This window comes from Lepidochelys olivacea (assembly GCF_965140295.1).
Source record: "Lepidochelys olivacea isolate rLepOli2 genome assembly, chromosome: 9".
NCBI classification, from domain to species: Eukaryota; Metazoa; Chordata; order Testudines; family Cheloniidae; genus Lepidochelys; species Lepidochelys olivacea.
Window position 1 is genome coordinate 83,739,328 of NC_140419.1, and position 6,754 is coordinate 83,746,081.

The window sequence follows — 6,754 nt, forward strand, 5'->3', positions numbered from 1 at the left end:
CTTATTGGATAATCAGTGCCCTGCTTTGCTATTTTCCCAACACATGAATGAGTAGTTGAAGTTCCCCCATCCCCACCAAGTCCTGTGCTTTGGATTATTTTGTTAGTTGTTTAAAAAAAGCCTCATTCACCTCTTCTTCCTGGTTCGGTGGTCTGTAGTATACCCCCACCATGACATCATACTTGTTTTTTACCCCTTTTATCCTTACCCAGAGACTTTCAACAAGTCTGTCTCCTATTTCCATCCTAACCTCGGTCCAACTGTATACACTTTTAATATATAAGGAAACATCTCCTCCCTTTTTCCCCTGTCTGTTCTTCCTGAACAAGCTGTACCCTGCTATACCAATATTCCAGTCGTGTGTATTATCCCACCAAGTCTCTGTGATGCCAACTATGTCATAGTTGTGTTTATTTACTAGCATTTTGAATACTTCCTTCTTATTTCTTATACTTCTCACATTAGTATACAGACATCTAAGATACTAATTTGATTCCCCCCCGCCCCCAGTTCTGTCTTGTCTCTCCTTTATCCCTGCTATAACAGCCCATGCTCCCCCCAAATTCTGAATCTTCTCCCAGGTCTTCATGTTCTTGACTTACCTGTGGGCTTTGGTCACCTGCCCTCTTCGAACCTAGTTTAAAGCCTTCCTCACTAGGTTAGCCAGTCTGTATCCAAATATGCTCTTCCCCTTCCTCGAGAGGTGGACCCTATCTCTATTTAGCAGTCCTTCTTCCTGGAACAGTATCCCGTGGTCAAGGAAGCCGAAGCCCTCCTGGTGACACCATTCTCCCAGCCAGGCATTTACCTCCAGGATGCATCTGTCTCTGCCTGGGCCCCTACCCTTAACTGGAAGGATCGAAGAGAACACCACCTGTGCTCCCAGCTCCTTCACCCTTACTCCCAGAGCTCTGTAGTCACTTCTGATCTGCTGAGGGTCATACTTCGCAGTATCATTAGTGCCCACATGGGTGAGCAGCATGGAGTAGTAGTCAGAGGGCTGGATGATCTTTGACAATCCCTCTGTAAAGTCTTGGATATGGGCCCCTGGAGACAGCATACCTCCTGGGATGCCATGTCAGGGTGACAGATGGGTGCCTCTGTCTCCCTCAGAAGACAGTGACCAACCACCACTACCCTACGTTTACTTCTGGGAGTGGTGGCTGCGATTCTCCCAGCCATGGGAGTACATGGCTTCTCCTTCTCCACTTTTGGGTGTGATTCCTCATCGCTCGTTGCCAGGGCAGCATATCAGTTTTCCATCACCACGGTGGGTGTGTTGGAAGTGGGGGTGGAGTGCTGCCTGCTGCCGGAAGTAACCAGCAGCCCGTGTCCTCCCTGGGACAGAGCCATATCCTCCTCCATTGTGGCCAGCTTACACCGAGGTTGAATCTGGTCCTTAATTTACAAGATGAACTATGGCTGAGCACATACTGGCTGCTGTGTTGGTTTATAGTCCCCGGACAACTCGTCTCTAACTCATCAGTGTAAAGTACCTCAAGTTGAGTACGAAAGCTGCTATGTACAATCAAAACCTATTCTGGATTTAAACAAATGGAGCCAATATTTTTAACATGGGCTTCAATTCTTGCCCTCATGACCCTTCCCCGTGTCCTAACTTTTATGTCTGGCATTAGTCCTTTCCCATAATAGTGACTGCTCATGGTGTTCTTGGATAGTACCTGATATTGCTGTCTGGAGGACTGTAGCCTGTTCTACCCAGTGTCATCAAGCAGCCCTGGTTGGAAGCATTCAGCATGCTCAGAGTTAATTCCTACTAGGTAGTGAGGCTTGAGAACTCCTCCCCTCCTTCCCAAAGGTGAGTGGCTGCACACAGGCATCAGAGAGGAGAGGAGCTTTCATTACAGTGCCAGTGTGACTGGCAGAATGTCGGAGAGCAGCAGAAGTTTCTCACATCACAACCTGACAGGAGAGAGACTGATTTAGTGGTAAGGAGATTAATTTGCAGTCTGAGCTAAATGCATTTAAAATTGCCATTAAGGAAGCTTTTTACAAGCTCAGGGCTTTAGCAGCATCTTAACCCCAGTCTATTCATTTGTTCTGTTGTTACATTTTATTTTTTTATTTCATTTTATTTTATTAACAAGAGCAATGTCATAGGGTGTTTGTTTTTTTCCTAATCCCATCTGTTTTGCTATTGTTTGTAGAATATTTACCTGGGATTAGAATCAGGATTTCACTTTTCCATTAACACACATCAAAGACTTAAAGGTAAAATGATAGCAGACTGAGTATCTGAAAGAGAGAACTTCCTAATGCGATAACACTACAGGAGTTAAATAAATGTATCCACTGGAGCTTGGTTCAGATAATCGGCTTAATCATGCACAGTGTTTATTGAAAATATGGAAGTTAAATTTCAGTGAAATTAAGTTTACACAAATTTCACATTTATTGCTCTAAAATTGCTTGTATTCCCTTAACAACCAGACATTCTGTAATGGCTTATGTGATTTTTCTTTTCTTTTTTTTTTTTTTTTGCCTGTAAAGAAATGAAGGAAATGACAGCTGATGGCAACATAATATGTCAAATCAAAGAGCAGAGGTCAGAAAGACTAAGTACAGTTATAAAATAATGTCTTCCAATAGTTTTCCTTACTCTAGAAGTTTGCAAAGGGGCTTCTATAAAACATGGTTTACTTGCAACTTTTTCTTTTTGCATTTAAAACTACTCCAAGGTTGGACAAAATGCCATGAAATGTTCAGAATGGAAAAGCCCTGCAAGAGCACTATATGAGCGAATAGGTCTTTTTCATCTCTAGATCATGGTCTAGGCTCTGTGCTTTATTTGATAGGTGCAGAGCAGGGGAGGGTCGAAGCCACAGATCGAGCTGTCTGTCTATCTTGTGGTTTTATACAGCTGCCCATCACCATCGTATCTGAGCACCTTCCATGTAAAATCAATAGCAGTAATGCTGTCCCTACTGGACTTCATGAAGTCCCTGGAACGGCTCCTTGACTAGGGCTCAAAACGTTGCTTGGGGTAGAAGTTGATGAGCTAACTGGGGAGGTAGTATGGCCTTGTGGATGGAGCACTAGTCTGGGACTCAAGAGAGCAGGGTTCTCGTCCTAGCTCTGCTGGTGGGTAACCGTTAGCAAGTCACTTCCCTGGATGTGCCTTAGTTTCCTCTTCTGTAAAATGGGGATAATAATATTGACCTCCTTTTGAAAAGTGCTGTGAGATCTACGAATGAAATATGTTATCTATGAGCTAAGTGGTATTATCCAGTCCTACGATGACCCAGGCTATGGCATACTGTAGGTTCTGCTCTAAAGTAGGCAAGCTAACTAGGACCACCTGTGGATTGCTGGTGGGTAGTAGTGCTCTGGTCGTGCTCCCTCCCATGGTTTTCTACCCCTGACATGCCCCCTTCACTGGTGACTACAGGACATGTGGCGCAGCAGCCAGCTACACCGACTTTGCACCAGCTGAGAACTCCCCCATGTGGTGGGAATCACCAGCTGGGAGAAGCTGGTAGCCTTCCAGCCCCTTTAGGCCGCCAGAGCAGCTCAAAGGAGATTGATAACAAGAAAGGCCCTGGCTCTATAATTCAATGATTTATGTTACATCACAGGTATGAGGCAGTTGCAATATGATGGCTTGTGTGTGTAACTTTCTGTCTGTCTCAAGTACTATATACAAACATGTTTCTGCTCTGCCTGGAGCGAATGCACGCAGAGGATGAAGGTCTTAATAGTGGAACAGTTATTAAAGATTATCTCTTAGATCTCGTGGTAGGGGTCTGTGGTTTTTTTTTTTTTTTTTTTTTTGAACAGAAGGCCCTGAGTTCTGTGCCTGCTTGTGACCATGAAGTCCAAGTGGCTACAGGATGTGGAATGGGTAGTGATGGCAGAGACTTCTACGACCACAGAATCATTATGGAGGCTGGCCATAGGCCTGTCCACCACGTCGGTCATGTGGGGACCCTTCACTCTAGAGTTCTGCTGTTTCCTGCTTGAGTAGGGATTCAGTAAACTACAAAAGGTCCTTCCAGCAATAGGCCATGGCACCTGCCCCACTGCCTCTGCCTCCATCACTTGGGAAACTGCCTTCTGCTGCTGCTGGGTGGACACTGCCTGGCTAGTCTTTCTGCATTGCTGCCTGCCTCCTTGCTCTGTGGGGCTGTGACTTGTGCCTCTCAGAGCGTGGCACAGGAGCTGCTAGGAGGAGTTGGCTGGTGCCGCTCTCCTCTGTTGTGCTAAGGAAGGGTGTAGAAGGAAAGGCAGATTGGGGGAGCATGAAGAGTGAAAGGAAGAGATGTGGGGTTTAGGTGAGTCATTTGTATGTTGTTTATTCATGTTCCTGTATGATGATCTCTTGGCGGATGCCCCACAGTGCTGTCTATCTGAGGGAAGATGAAGGCAGAACAATATTACTCTGGGGGCTTGGGGAAGGACCAGATTTTTGAAAATGCTCAGGTCCCAGTTAGGCAGCAAGAAGAAGGGAACAGATTTTCAAAGGGGTTCAGCATGTTGGGGGAATGCAGAGGGCTTCTGGAAATCCGGCCAATTCCCTTAGGCACTTTGGAAAATCTGGCCCTAACTTTTGGGCAGGTATGTTCAAAGGGGACATGTCCCATAGAGTAGATACAAAAAGCACTTCATCCACCATATCTCACTCAGAAATGCAGTCATCTCTGGAGTGGAGCCCAGCAGCTGTTTATCAGTATACAACAACATTACACCTCACAAGTTTTAGCGCAGGAAGAGAAGAACAGTGCATGTTGAGATGGGTCTAAATTACAGAGTTTGCATCCAAACTGGAATTTTTCCAGTGTCCAGCTGTGTCTAGACCTGATGTGGTGGTTTGGTTTGGATTTGGATCTGAATGTCTCCCACCCCTGCTGGTGTTCGCATCTGGGGTTCCAGCTCAGGCCCATCTCTAGCAGTATCTAACGGATACTAGAGGAGGGAGTTTAGGCAGGGATATAATGTAATATTCTATACTTCAGTTTGGCCAGGTCAAAGTGGCTAACACCCCAATTCCAGCAAAAACCATTATGGGGTCATTTTATCTCCTTTTAAAAATTGTTTTGTATGAATTTAGTGCCATGGAGACTGAAGTCCTCGGTCAACAGAACAGGGACAGCATGAGTAGCAGCACAGAAAACTTCCCACTCAGTACTCTACCCTGAACTGCAAAGGTCACCTCTAAAGGGAAGAGGCTACTCTCTTTTCTGTGCCCATTCACTCCTTGGCCTCCCGACTCAGATTGCCAGCTAGGGTACTTGTGATGGTTGTCCTGCGATGTAGACATCCGCACACTAGGAACGAAATGGAGACCACAAACTCATTTAACATAGGAGACAGAACAGCCACCAGATGGTAACAAGTTCCAGTCACTTCTGAGCTGGGTTGGATCTGGACCAGTGAAGTAGATTAAAATGGCAAAATCTTTTTTTCTACTGAACTTTTGCTGTTGACTTCAATGGGGCCAGTATTTTACGCAAAGACTGTATAGCCTAGGGTATTACTGCCTGTCTGAGCTATTCAGGCTCCTCTGTCATGGGACTGTTTAATAGCACAAGAGTGTGTGGTAGGGAGGTAAACTTGATTCCAAAATGAAGCCCAAACCAACAGATTTTAGTCTGAAGTTGCCTAGGGCTCATGCAGATATAGTACAAATTTAGTTTGCTTCTCAGTGGGGAAGAGGAAATTCTCCACTGCAGTGGGGGAGGGAAAGAGTGCCTATAGAAGTAGCAACCAGAGCCCAAAAGAGCCACACAATCCCACTGTTTTGTATTCACCAGACGACTTGTTACTGCAGCTGCTCATCTGTTTAGCTTTCTTCTGTTTGTTAATTGCATTTCATTGAAGAAGCAAGAGAGAGATCATTCCAAAGTTATACTGGGTGCATTATAATGTGAAAGGACAAAAGATGGATTTTAATGACCTGTCGTATATCTGATGTGTGTAGAGGAGATGGATCCTGGAGAAATGACATGGATCCTGGTTTGCTTTTTTAAAAATTCATTTATTCTAGGTCTCAATTTGAATATTTTTACTAAAATTAAAATAATAATAAAAAATCACTATCCACTAAACTGGAACATTGACTTTCTCCCTTCCCTCCCTAGATGTAACTGACGAAACATTTTCAACCGGAACATGCTGGCAGGGAAGAGCAGGAGTAGAAATGACAGCTCCTGCTGCTCCTGCTATGCTATATTTTAATTAAAAAAACCCTCAACCTCTAAAAGTTTCATAAATCAAACGCCTTTAACATCTGTTTGAAATTCTTTTATTAAAGCGCAGAGTTCCAGCATGGCTGTCATTTCACCAATGTCCTCAAAGGGCTCTCTCTCTCCTTAATTAAAAAAATACCCACCGCCACCCCAGTAATAGAGTTCAAGGGGAAGGAGTTTGAGAGGGAGAGAGGCATGTTAGTGCTGGTGTGGAACTGGGATTGTTATCCATTGTTGTGACAGGAAGAATGGTCCAGGGCTAGCTGGGGACTTGAGAGACTCAGCTTCAATTGCCTGCTCTGCCAAAGACTTCCTGGATGGCCTTGGACAAGTCACTTAGGGTATGTCTACACAGCCCGTGGAAGCGAGCCTCCCAGCAGGGGCCGAGAGACTTGGGTTTGCGTCCTTAAGCTTCAGGGTCCAAGCTCCAGCCCAAGCTGGGTGTATTCAAAGAGCTGTCTGTGCAGCTATTTTTAAAGTGTTAGCAGAAGCCCCGCAAGCCCAAGTCTCTCAACCCGGGCTGAGTTGCTCGCTGCTGCAGGCTGAGT